This window comes from Schistocerca nitens, chromosome 1 (genome assembly GCF_023898315.1).
Source record: "Schistocerca nitens isolate TAMUIC-IGC-003100 chromosome 1, iqSchNite1.1, whole genome shotgun sequence".
Classification (NCBI taxonomy): domain Eukaryota; kingdom Metazoa; phylum Arthropoda; class Insecta; order Orthoptera; family Acrididae; genus Schistocerca; species Schistocerca nitens.
The window spans coordinates 453007716-453024882 of NC_064614.1; the positions used below are offsets into that span (position 1 = coordinate 453007716).

General features: G+C 46.1%; 1 protein-coding gene and 1 non-coding gene across 2 annotated transcripts in view; one reads left to right on the plus strand and one right to left on the minus strand.

Moving 5' to 3' along the window:
- LOC126235970 (cytochrome P450 306a1) overlaps positions 1-17167 on the plus strand; it is a 417442-nt gene that overhangs the window by 312970 nt on the left and 87305 nt on the right. The gene's annotated exons all lie outside the window — the stretch shown is intronic.
- Trnat-ugu (transfer RNA threonine (anticodon UGU)) lies at positions 2129-2203 on the minus strand. Its single transcript has one exon. It is a non-coding gene; the product is annotated as a tRNA-Thr (tRNA).

A 17167-nucleotide genomic window follows, 5' to 3' on the forward strand; every position in this document is an offset into this window, starting at 1 on the left:
AGCTAGACCCAGAACCCACAGCAAGCGCGCGAGCTGGACAGGGTGCCGCACACAGGACACTATAACACACTGAAGAAAAGGTCTTAGAGCCCGTGCTACTATACAATTTCAGAGAAAAGGGTCGGGGAGGGGGGGAGGGGAGAAAACGGCAAACATTAATTGCTCAAACATAAAATAACTACGATGTATAAAATGATAGTCCATTTCACGAACATTGAAATAAAATAGTCAAGGGTGAATTAATAACTAATGCCCTTGACGTAACCTTAAAGGACAAGGGCGAATAGCATAATACCAAGTCAGCTTAGAAATTGAAACTACACTAGTAGGTTAACATAAGCTCAGTGAAACTAGGGACCTCATTTAAATTACTCCTTAACAGGATTCTGATACACGTATACAGTCAAGTAAGGCTACCATTTCACTGTTTACGAGTGAACAAGTAATGCAATTAGATAATACAGAACGTACAGATTCAGTGTTAAGCCTGTGCTTTGAACCAACTATAACAACCTCCACACAGCTCACTGTACCAGGAAAAATCTTACAGTCACACCATACTGGCTTATGCAGTCCCTCACTCCGAACAGCAATAGTACCAATTAATACACCTCGCTTGCTCGGACTGTATCGCATCACAAAATCCAGATAGACCAAATCTTTTATGAAATCCTTTACAGATCCAAATCAGGGCCTCACGACTCGATTCGGGTAATGTAGCCGAGTCCAGTTCCCACACTACAAGCCAGGTTCGATCTTGCAAACGTGTCAGACACACCACAGCCTCTGCGTCGTGCCCCGGCCTGCTCAACCACGCTCGACTCCGATTCTCCCGCGCCGCGCGGCTCTCCGGCTGTCCCTCTCAAGCGCCAGACGCCCGTCGCGGCCAAATGCCACGTCAAACGGCCGAGGCCAAAGATCACACCATGCCGACCGGATCGATCACTCGATACGAGCCGGCATGGCACGGAAAGCATATCGAACATGTCTTGCGCCATTGTTACGACAATTAGAAACCGATGTCATTTTGCTTTTTATGCGGTTTTTGTCCTCCGTAAAATTAAAACCTGATGCCATATTCCTTTTTATGTGGTTCATGCTATAGCAGGGAAAAGAAGGGAACCAGCGGAAAAATGCTTCTATGGGAGCACAAAACAGCGAATATGCTCCTGATTAAAAGACTCTTACTGAAAAGTAGAGTACCAACTGCCTTATTGCACTTTCCTCAAAACCTTTAAAAATGTTTCCATGCGAGCATATGTAAGCTTTCTTATGCCGAGGGAGAAGGGGACAGTGGCAGTTGGAACGTGACGGAAAAGTAATAAATGATGGAAGATATTAGACATTGATTGTAATATAGGACGAGCGAAGGGAACAATGGCAGTTCAAGAGGGAGAGAGGGACACAATGGCAGTGGAACAGTTGACTGTGACAGAACAGTGCTAGGAAAAGAGTGAAGGAGACGGTGGATTAAAGAAAAGGAGAAAAAGTGAGTGAGAGCCAATGACAATGAAAGACAGTCTATGAGAATGACAACGAGGAAGGGAGAGATTGTGAAAAGAGAGAGCAGCAGTGGGAAAGAATGATTCAGATAATAGCAGTAAGAGAGAGCAAGTGGGAGACAGGGACAGTGAGAGGAGGCTATTGGTAGGAGAGAACGAAGGGTACTGTGTGATAGGCGACGGTGACAGTTAAAGAGACACGGAGTGATAATGATAACGAGTTGGACTGAACAAGTGAGAGAGAATGGGCAGGTGGGAGCCAATGAGAATGAGCGACTTACAGCGATGGTCTAGTGAGTGTGAGTGAGTTGCAGTTGGGGTAGCGTGTGGGATGAAAGGTGACTTATATGTTAGCGCGAATATGTTCGTATACCAAAATTTTTGGAAAAATTTCTAAAGGTGCTGAGGAAGAGAGAATGAGGTAGCTGGTACCCCACTTGTCAGTCAGTCTTTTCAACAGGACCATATTCATATGGATATGAGCTCTGTTCTTTGGGACATGTTCGAAAGAACAGAAGACACCATTGATGACCTGCAGCCGTCTAGAACGAAATTAGAATTATATATTAACACCTTCAGCTGCTGACGAGCGTAGATAGATATCAACGGGGACAGGTGAAAATGTTTGCCCCGACCGGGACTCGAACCCGGGATCTCCTGCTTACATGGCAGACGCTCTATCCATCTGAGCCACCGAGGGCATTACCGGCCAGCCATCACCTTCTTCTTCTATGCTGGTGCACACATATTACCCGAGCTCTTATGGGACTTGGTAAGAATGTCATCCACGAGTAATGAGTGTGTTGGGTAGGGACACTACGAATGTAGTGGGTGGACATGTAAGGTGAAAACGTGGGTCTCGTGGGAGGCGTGCGTGAGATAGTCCCTGCAGTCGCACTATCCTCTGTGCCCTCGGTGGCTCAGATGGATAGAGCTTCTGCCATGTAAGCAGGAGATCCCGGATCGAGTCCCGGTCGGGGCACACATTTTTACCTGTCGCCGTTGATATCTATCAACGCCCGTCAGCATCTGAAGGTATTAAATTCTAATTTAGGAGCATATTCGCTTGGTTTGTGCTTCAATAGGAGCATGTTTCCGGTGGTATTTACTTTGCTTCTGTGTTATTCCAGGAAATGTATGCTGTGGTTGTAATGTATTGGTTCAAATGGCTCTGAGCACTATGGGACTTAACATCTGAGGCCATCAGTACCCTAGAACTTAGAACTACTTAAACCTAACTAACCTAAGGACATCATACACATCCTTGCCCGAGGCAGGATTCGAATCTACGACTGTAGCGATCGCGCGGTATGGGCTGTAGCGCCTAGAACCGCTCGTACACTGCTGCCGGCTGTAACGTATTGTTTCAAGAAAAACGTCGTCGGCTGTTGCCGGTCGCTCCTATGAACGCATGTGCCAGTTTTAAGGTTTCCGAGGTCAGAGGCTCTGGAGGTAATGGAGCGTATTCGTTTAAGCCGATGTGAGAAAGTGGTGATCTGGACTGACCATGCTGTTTTCAAAAGCAAGTGATTTTCACAGGATGACCGGTATTTTCTACCACGTTTTACAGAAATAACTTCTGATGATGTTGGCAGGCAGCAATAACTAAAAGAAAAGGAAATGGCCATCGAAGTACACTCTTTCCCGAAGGCTGAAAGATCTGCATATCAAAATAACTTTTTCTTAGCTCGCGAAACCGGTGACTGGCCGGCAGCTTTCGTGTGGTGTCGAAGTTGGTGTCGCGGTAGCGTGCCGTCTGGGACTGAGGCAGTGTTCTGAAACGTGTTTCTGAAATCAATAGCTGATGATCTTGAGTGATCAACCAAGCTATTTTAAAGTTCGGAAAGTCTTCCATAATTTAATGTGCATACCAGTGTGTCCGCGTGGATTTATACTTGCGCACTTTCCGCTTTTTTATGCGGTAGTTGCCTTTAAGTGAGCGTGCATGCGCAGTGTCCTTACATCAGATAGCGCAGCCAATAGTTGACTGTATGGCGGCCTTCCACTGAACGACACAGACTTTGCGAGGTTTAATTGAAATAGATTTCATTAGTTTCGGTGGACATTTGAATGTTGTGTGTTTATAAGGATTTTTCCTTTACTGACATCCAATTGTATTTGTTTTGTGTGTGGAGACTATAGGCGGAAGTTTTACTTGGTGTAAGAACTGTAAGCCGCGTACGTGTTCCAGTTCAGTGGCCAGATCTCGGAATCTTTCAAAAAGTTATTGCCTTGCTACATAGATTTGTTATTGACATTGGAGTAGTGAGAATTTTGGGCAACCAGGATTACGCTCAAAAAATTGCAGTGTCCACGTTTTGATTCACCGTATTGCAGGATCGGTGCTGATTCGACAAAAGGTGTTGAGGGAAAGACCTACAGCCTCCTGAAGGAAAGTTCCTTATTACACCGTCTTAATACTTTGTGTGCTGTCCGCCCCCGGTAGCTGAGTGGTCAGCGTGACAGAATGTCAATCCTAAGGGCTCGGGTTCGATTCCCGGCTGGATCGGAGATTTTCTCCGCTCACTTACTGGGTGTTGTTGTCCTAATGGTAATCGTTTCTTCCCCATCGATGCGCAAGTCGCCGAAGTGGTGTCAAATCGAAAGACTTGCACCCAGCGGACGGTGTAACTGACCGGAGACCCTAGTCACACGACATTTATTTACTTTGTGTGCTGTTCCATTTAGGTCATATGGCCTTCCGAAAGTCCATACGGCTGATTGTGAGTAACTGTGGTGGTCCGACATATCGTGTAGCAAAACACCCTGCAACTCTGTTAAGTCCTTAGCAGGTCGGTGTGAGCATCACCTTAAGAACTCGGTGGATTTCGTATGTCGATTAGACGAAATGAATATTGAAGTAAGTTTTGATGCAGTCTCTCTTTTCATTCGCGGTTCCTCTGTCTGATTCATTGCGGTTGACTGAGGCTGGGTTTGGTGCTGAACTAACGAACCTGTTTCGATATATGTTGACCTTCATTTACCTTTTATTCATTGAGCAGTGTTACGAGCATACAGATGCAGTTGTGGCGGGACGTCCGTTGTCGCCTATTATGGACAGTTTGTTCATTAAGGTCTCTGAGGGAAGTGCCTTGGAATCGGCAGCTTTGAAGTCTCTGTGTTTTTACAGATACATATACGGTACTTCCCTTGTTCGGTCTAATGACAGTGAGAATTTGAACTACTTTTCAGAACACCTGAATTGAATGCACCTGAACATCTGTTTCACGATGGAGGTGGAAAAATTATGACTGACTTCCCTGCCTTGATGTGTTACTTAGGAGGAAAGCTGATGGTACATTGGGACAGGCCGTTTATAGCAAGCCTACTTACACTGACTTGTATCTAGAGGCTAATATTTGTTACATCTCGATACGTGTGAAGGGGTACTTCGTACTGTGGGAGAAAGGGCCTACATCATTTCGGTTTGTCAGCTGAGTTAGCCCATCTAGAAGTCACCATTCATCAGAACAGTTACATTGAAAGACAGATCAGACGTGCATTTCACTATCGAAAAACCGTACACCGAGTGAGTGATGGCAATACCGAATTTTGCACCAAGATCTACGGCGTGTTTTGCCTTTTTGGCATTTCCAACAGTATTAGTCGTATTTTGCGGATATATGATGTGAAATGTGTGTCTAGATCACCATCAAAGATTAGAAGCCTTTTAAGTTCCGTAAAAGACGATCTTTTTCTCCGTAACTTGGGTGTCTCTCCTATTCCTTGCACTTGTAATTTGTCATATAGTGGTCCGACTATCAGTACTGTGGAAGACAGGTGTACTGAGCATAAACGTCTCACACACGGTTACAACAGCTGAGCATATCCGAAATTGTAGAACATTGTCTTGGCACACGGAAATTCTGGCAAGCTCTTCCAATTATTGGAATAGTGTTTTTAAGGAAGCAGTTGAAATGAATTGGTTAGTGGCCTTATAAATAGCGACGGAAGTGTTTGTTTCAATTTTGCATGGAATCCTGTTCTCTCCCTTGTGAAAAAACAGAGGTACAGAGTTAAGGATACCGCACCTATTAGTTATTAATTTTCACTATCGATAACTTCTGACGTCACTCATCTTTGAATATAAGATGGCGATATTGTTTACAGTGTGTGTGTGTGTGTGTGTGTGTGTGTGTGTGTGTGTGTGTGTGTGTGTGTGTGTTAACTTTCCAGAATTGCTCTGCAAACCTAGGCTGTGAAGTCCCTTGCACCGCGCTTACTTGCTGCAGTTTTGCCCTGAAAATGACAGTGTATGCTCCTTTCGAAATATCAGCGGTTGTCGAGGAAGTCACCCGGCTCCATTCCCGTAAGTTATTTGAACAGTAAGTCCTATAATTGGTCTCGCTTGCAGCCCATCCCTAGAATGCGTGGATTCAGGCGGCGACCACCAGTATTTGCGCAACGTCACGAAAAAATGGTTCAAATGGCTCTGAGCACTATGGGACTCAACTGCTGTGATCATCAGTCCCCTAGAACTTAGAACTACTTAAACCTAACTAACCTAAGGACATCACACACATCCATGTCCGAGGCAGGATTCGAACCTGCGACCGTAGCAGTCGCACGGTTCCGGACTGCGCATCTAGAACCGCGAGACCACCGCGGCCGGCAAACAACGTCACGAAAGCTCCAAGAAAGTCGGACAAAAGGAACATCTCGTGGTGGGATGCTGGCGGTTTGGTTCTAAATTAATGACGTCTATGAGTGTAATGCGAGGAGAATAACTGTTGTTATGACGAGTATTTTAGTCTTATGAATTTTAGACAGAATTTCATGTGCGATCTGACCTCTCGATTTAGTCTCACAAATATTCGATGGGATTCATTTCGGACGATCTGGTAGGCCAAATTATTCGCACGAATTGTCTAGAATCTTCTTCAAATGAATCGCGAATAAATGGGGCCTGGTGACATGGAGCGATGTTATCCATAAAAATTTCATCGTTGTTTGGGTACATAAAGACCCTGAATGGCTGCAAGTATTCTCCAGGTAGCCGAACATAACCATTTCCAGTCAATGATCGGTCCCGGTGGAATAGACGATCCAGATCGTTTATGGAGCCACTACCAGCTTGCACAGTGCCTTGTTGACAGTTAGGGCAAGTGGCTTCGTGGGATCTGCGCCACACCCTACCATCAGCTCTTACCAACTGAAATCGGGACTCATCTGACCAGGCCACCGTTTGTCAGTTGTCCACGGTCCAACCGAAATGGTCACGAGCCCAGGAGAGGCGCAGAAGGCGAAGTCGTGCTGTTAGGAAAGGCAGTCGCGTCGGTTATCTGCTGCCATTCTCTATTAATGCCAAATTTCGCCGTACTGTCCTAATGTATATGTTCGTCGAACGTCCCACATTCAACTCTGAAGTTATTTCACGCATTGTTGTTTATTTATTGTCACTGAATAGTCTACACAAACTCCGCTGCTATCGATCGTTATGTGTAGGCCGTCGACCAGTGCGTTGTACGTGTTGAGAGGTAATTCCTGAAATGTGGTATTCTCAGCTCACTCTTGACACTATGGACCGCGGAACATTGAATTCTCTTATAACTTCGGAAATGGAGTGTCCCGCACATCTAGCTCCAATTACCATTCCGCATTCAGACTTTGTTAATTACCGTCGTGCGGCCATAATCACATCGGAAACCTTTTCACATGAATCACCTGAGTATACAAGACAGACCCGTCAATGGAGTGCTATTTTACACTTGTGTACGAGATACTTTTCAAATGGCTCCAAGCACTATGGGGCTTAACATCTGAGGTCATCAGTCCCCTAAACTTAGAATTACTAAAACCTAACTAACCGAAGGACATCACAAACATCCGTGCCCGAGGCAGGATTCGAACCTGCGACCGTAGCAGCAGCGCGGTTCGTGACTGAAGCGCCTAGAACTGCTCGGCCACGGCGGCCGGCTACGTGATACTACCGCTGTCTGTATATGTGCATATCGCTACCCCTTGACTTTTATCACCTCATTGTCTGTCGACCGTGTTAATGATGTGGGCAGATGGACGGTATAGGCAAGTTCACTGCTCCCGAGGAACTGGGCCCACATCAAGCGTCAGTGTACCGTAAGTCGCTGGAACAGGTGCGCGTCTAAGCTGGGAAAGACAGCGTGGCGTCTGGCTGACCCGATGGAAAGGATAGCAGTGGCGCGGGGATGAGTCAGAGGGTGGGACCTGACGCGACGCAGGATACACGGCTCAGCACGACGCAGCATCTGTATGCGGTGGCGGCGCGAGCCAACCAGCGCCTCCCGGGCGATCCGCACCGAGGCTGGCGCCCGCCCAGCCCAGTCCGTCCCGCACGATTTGGCACCCTGCGGAATGCATTATCCCAGCTGGCTGCGTGGGCGCCGGTGCGTCTGCACTCGCGCCCCGCTCTTAGACCGCGTCCTTTCTTAGTGACAGCAGCAAGTGACTGCACGCGGCCGGCCAGAGTGGCCGAGAGGTTCTAGGTGCTACAGTCTGGAACCACGCGACCGCTACGGTCGCAGGCTCGAATGCTGCCTCTGCCTCGGGCATGGATGTGTGTGATGTCCTTAGGTTAGTTAGGTTTAAGTAGTTCTGGGTTCAAGGGGACTGATGACCTCAGAAGTTAAGTCCCATAGTCTTCAGAGCCACTGCAACCATTTTTGACTGCATGCGACATCTGGATTCGCGACATTCCATTTCAGCGTTGGGCCTCCTACCCTGGTGACCTGAACGCGAGCAACCAACTCTCGCTGCAAGATGGCTACAAGAGCCGACCAGCTGTTTCTACAGGGAGTTTGAATAACACACAAATTAATTGCGAAACAAAGTCGAACATTGTACACGAGGTACAACATTTATTCAAGTTTACTTATGAAAATGCCACATCAGACATATGACGACTATTCGCAGTTAAACAATACTCCTAGCGTTTCACCCAGTTTTCGAACACATCTTTCGTAGCTGCTGGACGAATTCTGGAAATTTCATCGTGAATTCGATCTTTTAAATGGTTCAAATGGCTCTGAGCACTATGGGAGTTAACATCTGAGGTCATCAGTCCCCTAAACTTAGAACTACTTAAACCTAACTAACCTAAGGACATCACACACACCCATGCCCGAGGCAGGATTCGAACCTGCGACCGTAGCGCCTAGAACCGCTCGCCTACTCCGGCCGGCTCGATCTTTTAACTGTTGCAAGCTTCCCAGCCGGTCGGAGTGAAACAGCCCCTTTTAAAATTATAATTACTGTGCTGGAAATTCTCTTACGTCATTTGATTTTCAAACATCTGATCAAAACTGAACGTAGTCAGACATTTCTCTCTTTACTTATTCTGATCATCACTAAACTGACACACAATATTTTTAGCGCAACGCAATCTGACTTTCAATAATCTCCACAAAACAATGGCCCTCTCTAGCTGTACAATAACCGATACCTTTCATGAATCACTTACCTAACAAAAATCTTCGTTACTCGAACTACTGCAGTACAGCGAGCGCCAATACTGCCAGCTAAATAAGAGATTCTAACTACTGAAGGCACTAACTACTGATAGGCACAGTTAGCAAATGAAAGATTTTGATAGAGAACAAACAATGTATTTACCTTAATAGTGTTCAAAAACTCATCATATATACACTACTGGCCATTAAAATTGCTACACCAAGAAGAAATACAAATTATAAACGGGTATTCTTTCGACAAATATACACTCCTGGAAATGGAAAAAAGAACACATTGACACCGGTGTGTCAGAACCACCATACTTGCTCCGGACACTGCGAGAGGGCTGTACAAGCAATGATCACACGCACGGCACAGCGGACACACCAGGAACCGCGGTGTTAGCCGTCGAATGGCGCTAGCTGCGCAGCATTTGTGCACCGCCGCCGTCAGTGTCAGCCAGTTTGCCGTGGCATACGGAGCTCCATCGCAGTCTTTAACACTGGTAGCATGCCGCGACAGCGTGGACGTGAACCGTATGTGCAGTTGACGGACTTTGAGCGAGGGCGTATAGTGGGCATGCGGGAGGCCGGGTGGACGTACCGCCGAATTGCTCAACACGTGGGGCGTGAGGTCTCCACAGTACATCGATGTTGTCGCCAGTGGTCGGCGGAAGGTGCACGTGCCCGTCGACCTGGGACCGGACCGCAGCGACGCACGGATGCACGCCAAGACCGTAGGATCCTACGCAGTGCCGTAGGGGACCGCACCGCCACTTCCCAGCAAATTAGGGACACTGTTGCTCCTGGGGTATCGGCGAGGACCATTCGCAACCGTCTCCATGAAGCTGGGCTACGGTCCCGCACACCGTTAGGCCGTCTTCCGCTCACGCCCCAACATCGTGCAGCCCGCCTCCAGTGGTGTCGCGACAGGCGTGAATGGAGGGACGAATGGAGACGTGTCGTCTTCAGCGATGAGAGTCGCTTCTGCCTTGGTGCCAATGATGCTAGTATGCGTGTTTGGCGCCGTGCAGGTGAGCGCCACAATCAGGACTGCATACGACCGAGGCACACAGGGCCAACACCCGGCATCATGGTGTGGGGAGCGATCTCCTACACTGGCCGTACACCACTGGTGGTCGTCGAGGGGACACTGAATAGTGCACGGTACATCCAAACCGTCATCGAACCCATCGTTCTACCATTCCTAGACCGGCAAGGGAACTTGCTGTTCCAACAGGACAATGCACGTCCGCATGTATCCCGTGCCACCCAACGTGCTCTAGAAGGTGTAAGTCAACTACCCTGGCCAGCAAGATCTCCGGATCTGTCCCCCATTGAGCATGTTTGGGACTGGATGAAGCGTCGTCTCACGCGGTCTGCACGTCCAGCACGAACGCTGGTCCAACTGAGGCGCCAGGTGGAAATGGCATGGCAAGCCGTTCCTCAGGACTACATCCAGCATCTCTACGATCGTCTCCATGGGAGAATAGCAGCCTGCATTGCTGCGAAAGGTGGATATACACTGTACTAGTGCCGACATTGTGCATGCTCTGTTGCCTGTGTCTATGTGCCTGTGGTTCTGTCAGTGTGATCATGTGATGTATCTGACCCCAGGAATGTGTCAATAAAGTTTCCCCTTCCTGGGACAATGAATTCACGGTGTTCTTATTTCAATTTCCAGGAGTGTATTATACTAGAACTGACATGTGATTACATTTTCACGCAATTTGGGTGCATACATCCTGAGAAATCAGTACCCAGAACAAACGCCTATGGCCGTAATAACGGCCTTGATACGCCTGAGCATTGACTCAAACAGAGCGTGGATGGCGCGTACAGGTACAGCTGCCCATGCAACTTCAGCACTATACCACAGATCATCAAGAGTAGTGACTGCCGTATTGTGACGAGCCAGTTGCTCGGCCACCATTGACCAGACGTTTTCAATTGGTGAGAGATCTGGAGAATGTGCTGGCCAGGGCAGCAGTCTAACATTTTCTGTATCCAGAAAGGCCCGTACAGGAGCTGCAACATGCGGTTGTGTATTATCCTGCTGAAATGTAGGGTTTCGCGGTTTCGCAGGGATAGAGCAGGGGTAGAGCCACGGGTCGTAACACATCTGAAATGTAACGTCCACTGTTCAAAGTGCCGTCAATACGAACAAGAGGTGACCGAGACTTGTAACCAATGGCACCCCGTACCATCACGCCGGGTGACACGCCAGTATGGCGATGACGAATACACGCTTCCAATGTGCGTTCACCGCGAAATCGCCAAACACGGATGCGACCATCATGATGCTGTAAACAGAACCTGGATTCATTCGGAAAATGACGTTTTGTCATTCGTGCACCCAGGTTCGTCGTTGAGTACACCATCGCAGGCGCTCCTGTCTGTGACGCAGCGTCAAGGGTAACCGCAGCCATGGTCTCCGAGCTGATAGTCCATGCTGCTGCAAACGTCGTCGAACTGTTCGTGCGGATGGTTATTGTCCTGCAAACGTCCCCATCTGTTGTCTCAGGGATCGAGACGTGGCTGCACGATCCGTTACAGCCATGCGGATAAGATGCCTGTCATCTCGACTGCTAGTGATACGAGGCCGTTGGGATCCAGCACGTCGTTCCGTATTACCCTCCTGAACCCACCGATTCCATATTCCGCTAACAGTCATTGGATCTCGATCAACGCGAGCAGCAATGTCGCGATACGATAAACCGCAATCGCGATAGGCTACAATCCGAGATTTATCAAAGTCGGAAACGTGATGGTACGCATTTCTCCTCCATACACGAGGCATCACAACAACGTTTCACCAGGCCAACTGCTGTTTGTGTATGAGAAATCGGTTGGAAACTTTCCCCGTGTCAGAACGTTGTAGGTGTCGCCACCGGCGCCAACCTTGTGTGAATGCTCTGAAAAGCCAGTCATTTGCATATCACATCATCTTCTTCCTGTCGGTTAAATTTCGCGTCTGTCTGTAGCACGTCATCTTCGTGGTGTAGCAATTTTAATGGCCAATAGAGTATTCAAGTATACTTATGAAAATGCTACATCAGACATATGACGACTATTCGCAGTTAAACAATACTCCTGGCGTTTCATCCAGTTTTCGAACACACCTTTCGTAGCTGCTGGACCAGTTCTGGAAATTTCATCGTGAATTCGGTCTTTTAACCATTGCAAGCTTCTCTGCCGGTCGGAGTAAACACTCATCTTCACATGATTCCATAGGTAAAAGTCTGGCATGGTTAAATTAGGCGAGTGAGGCGGCCATCCGACACAGCGCGTTTGCAAATATGCGGTTACAACACGCTTCATCGATAACTTGCAAGATCTCGTTGAATGTGTGGCATGTTCAGTGCTTGGGCATGTTTTCATAACGAAGAAGGGCTTGTCTGTAAACCTCTATGCTCACGTAAGATGTTCTCGGGAGTTCGGTCGGTTTTGCGAGGGCCAGCTCACTTTCGATTCGATGCGTTGTTCTACGAACAAGAATTGGATACCGCGGCTGAATCTTGAAATTCTTACGGTAGACACACTGCCCGCGCCCGACAGATTCGCCGTAGCAAAAATAGCATTCTTCCGCGAACGCACGATATTGATTCAACCAGTGCGACCTGATTATCGACCGGTATGTGGGATGAAACTCTACACTCCACATTACTAATAGACGGCACACCGTCAATATACCTTGTTTGTAGCGCGCGCTATCCGAATTTGAAATCGTCAAAACGTTGTGAAACACTCTGTACACCTATAATCAGTGGAATATTGTATCTGGAGAGCCAGGCAACAAAATTAGATTCACTTAGGAAAATAAGGCGATAAAGGAGCTCTGTGCATGAAATTTACAAAGGGAGGAACGTTCATAGATAATTTCACAATTTATACCATCAGATACGAAGGTCTCCAGAAAAATCTTCATATGTATGCAGATGAGCAGACATACGTCCTACTATCTCATCATTGAATTAAATATGACTGTTACTTACGTAACAGCCACCTTTCAATAGTCGATAATCGAGAAAGAATGACTGACTAAGTACCGAAAAATGAGTTACTTTATCCATGAGGTGTCTGTGTTGTAGTGGTAGCGTCTTTGCCTAGTACTTTGAATCTCCGCAGGTTTTGGGTTTGGACCGGGCTGCTTTTTATATTTAAACTTACTCAACTATAATTCTTTAACCTGTTCTGTGTACAAAGTTTTATCTGTGCTGTTGATACTGCATGTAAAAGTATCTTTTTAAGCTCTTGCCAAAGAACTTGACATTTAGGTATTAAACACTTACTCCAGTGCACCGTACACAATAAATCCCCTATAAAACACGTTGAACAGCCATGAAATTTTACTGATATTTGATTGTTTGCAACGTAATTAATTACCAATCAAAGCTAATCCCAAGTGTTTCAATTAATCCGTATTTTCTGCATAAGTAAATCATACAAAATTTTTGAAAAAGGTCAAACGTTTCATGAAATAATTAATCTCAATGTAAGAAATAAAACAGATTAGAGAAGCAAGTGATGCATCTCATTTACTCTGTATGATTTCGAGCATCATTCAGAGGCACATCAAATGTGTCTCTAACGTATTGTGCCTCATTTGCTGTACATGATTTCAAGAATCATTCAAAGATACATCGACTGTTTCCTTTAATCTTCTTTATTTCTTTTAGACGAAGCATTTCACTAAATATTTCACCAGTCCCTTTTTTTTATTTTCAAGTTTTATTCATAAAACCCGATCTTACTGACATCTCATTTGCCTTCCAAGGACCTTACATTCTCGAAATGTCCTAAATTTAGTACTTTATTCGTAGGAAGCCCTTCTGAGACTTCAGTTTTAAACCGATGTGTCTCTTTATGCACAAAATTGTTAGGCCTTAAAGACGTGAACTTTTTGAGACTTAACGTACGTAGGTAGCAGCAGCTCTTCGTGAAATATATCAATTTTCCCTCAACTATTAATTATCCCGATCATTTTTAGGCAATTAAATATCTGTTTGCAGAACTAGACTTCACGCTGGTCAATTTGATGCTTCATTCGTCCATTTCTCATTCTTCGTTTGGCTACGAAATTCGGATAAAAACTCGTAACGTTTGTAGGGAGCCTTCTTTTCATTCCACTGAAACATTTGATCAAAACGTTTGGTGTGTTAATCATACAACAAAGTACGCCGTGTTGTGTGCTGCCATTTGCAAGTATCGTCGTTTCGATGTCTTGAACGGTTTATGAAATATGACGATTTTTATGACCATATTATTCCCAATGTGCAAGAAAGGAAATTTGCACATCGACCACGACCCGTCTTCGGATATAAAAACCTGTATCTCGGGAATATTTTACGTTTATTTACGTCTTACCCTACAGATGTCCGTGCCTTGGGATGCGTAGTTCCCGCGTACTCTTTTGAATACCGGGTGCAGGGGATGTTTTTTCTTGTCGTTATATGGAAGACGATAAGCTGGCTTCCACAAATTCGAGTGAAGCTGGCTACCTGGGAGCTTCACAACGCTTACTGAATATTGAGGCTGGAAGGTACTGGGTTCTTTTTTTAATGTTAAAAGCTTTCTGGTGACATCAGGTATTATTCCACTAACATCAGACAGGAAAGATAATTCGAGAACCCTGTACCTTTCATAATGATGGGCAGGTAATTTAGAGAACTATCGCACAATCAGTCTAACAGTTCATGCATCCAAGCTGCTAACGAGAATAACATACAGAAAATGGAGAAGATAACTGAAGATATTTTGGACGACGGTCAGTTAGGCTTTAGGAAAGGCAAAGGCACCAGAGAGGCTGTCCTGACGATGCACATAATAATGAAAGCAGGACTTAAGGGAATTAAAGACATGTTCGCAAGCTATCTTGACGTGAAAAAAGCGTTTGTCAATGTAAAATGCTGCAAGGTGTTCGAAATTCTGACAAAACTAGGAATAAGCTATAGAGAAAGACGGTTAATATGTGACATGTTAAAGAACCTAGAGGAACCAAATAGATTAGAAGACCAATAGCGAAGTGGTTGTGTAAAAGAGGGTGTAAGACAAGGTTGCAGTCTTTCTGCCCTACCGTTCAGGTTTTACATCGAAGAGGCAATGACGGAAATAAAAGAAAGATTAAAGACTGGGATTAAAACTAAGGGTGGAAGGATATCAGTGATAAAGTTCTCTGAAGGCATTGCTGTCCTCAGTGAAAGTGAAAAATAATTACAGGATGTGTTAAATGGAATGAACTGTTTACCGAGTACTCGGATGTACTGAGGGTAAACCGGAAAAAGACAAAAGAAGTGAGAAGTAGCAGAAGTGAGAACAGCCAGAAACTTAACATCTAAATTGGTGATCACGAAGCAAGTGAAGTTGAAGAGCTCTGTTACCTTGGAAGGAAAATTACCCAGACGTTAAAAGCAAGGAGGTCAGAAACAGCAGGCAAAGAGGGCACTCCTGGCCCGGAGATGTCTACTAGTATAGAAAATAAGCTTTAATTGGAGGAAGAAATTTCTGAGAATGTATGATTGGAGCATAGCACTGTATGGTACTGAAACATGGACTGTGAGAAAACCGAAACAGAAGATAATCGAAGCATTTGGGATATGGTACTACAGGAGGATGTTGAGAAAATTAGGCGGGCTGATAAGGTAAGGAATGAGGAGGTTCTCCCCAGAATCGGCGAAGAAAGGAACATTTGGAAAACAATGATAAGAAGGAGGAATAGGATGAGAGGACTACCAATAAATAATTAGCAACCTACGGTGTAAGTGCTAATCTGGGGTGGAGATGCTGGTAGAGGAGTGGAAGTCGTGGCTGGCCGCATCAAACAAGTCAGAAGACCGATGACTCAGAAAAAACAAGTGCTAGTATAAATGTGGACGTCAACTGCTAGATATCTCATTACGGAGAATAGCAGCTGGTCTCAGTCTGATTTGATGAAACGGGCAGGGCCAGTTTAAAGCCCAAGCGACATAAGTGGCCTCTTGGAACGCCGCATTGTTAGAGGCGGACAAGTGTAAAATTGTTATACAGGATGAAAAATAATTACTAGCGAAAAGTGAAACGAGTGAAAATATGTGATAATACTCGTAGAAGTAAAAAATGTTCGAGTAAACATAGGACCGCAATGAGTCGTTTGGTAGATACGTTCGAAAGTGTGGTTACTAGCGCCACTGCCTTCGCTATAAGATATGGCATGAATCTTAAACAGGTTTTGTTTTTAGTTCCCACTGAATTTGCCTAAAGTTTCCCCCGAAACCCTCCTCGACAAGACATACAGTACTACTTCAGCACGGTACAGTTTAATGTACATTTGCACCTGTTGTCCTCACACCTGGATACAACACCGCTCCGTCTCTGCAGTGAATTACGGATTCTTCGATACATCCCTGGATCATCTCGTAAACAGTGACGACTGCATGACTCGCTGCTCCAATTCTTTAGCCGTGTAAAAGGAATGCTGTACGCTTATGAAATGACCCCAGACAGAAGAATCAAAGGATTCAGGTCTAGTGGCTTGGAAGGTCAAGGTATAGGCTGTGTTTAACTCATCCATCTCGGACCATATTGGTACGTTAGTAGTTTGTCAGCAGCAAAATGTGACTGTGCCTCACTATGCTGTGCCATATTTGCCAACATGGTGCAAGATAAGGTAGGCCACGGGTGTAATTTGTGCTCAATTCGCAATTCCATCTATTCGCTACTATATCGCAAATGCTTTGTACACTGACCCATGTTTACTAGAGCGTACTTCAGGTGGAGTTCGAGCAGATATTACAACACACACACAAATTATCTGAATGGAAAATGTTCCTATCGCAGCACAAAAGCACTCCGTCTTCAGGCCACGAGTGGCCTCCCGGGACCATCCGACCGCCGTGTCCGACCGCCGTGTCATCCTTAGTGGACGATGCGGATAGGAGTGGTGTGGGGTCAGTACACTGCTCTCCCGGACGTTATGATGGCATTCTTGACCGAAGCCGCTACTATTCGGTCGAGTAGCTCCTCAATTGGCATCACGAGGCTGAGTGCCCCCCGAAAAATGGCAACAGCGCATGGCGGTCTGGATGCTGGTCACCCATCCAAGTGCCGACCACGCCCGACAGCGCCTAACTTCGGTGACCTCACGGGAACCGGTGTAGGCACTGCGGAACGGCCGTTGCCATCGCAGTACAAAGAAAGGCGAATATGTCCTGGGCAGAGTTAGAGACGTAAAAGAAGAGAACTAGCGTTTCTACTTATATCTGG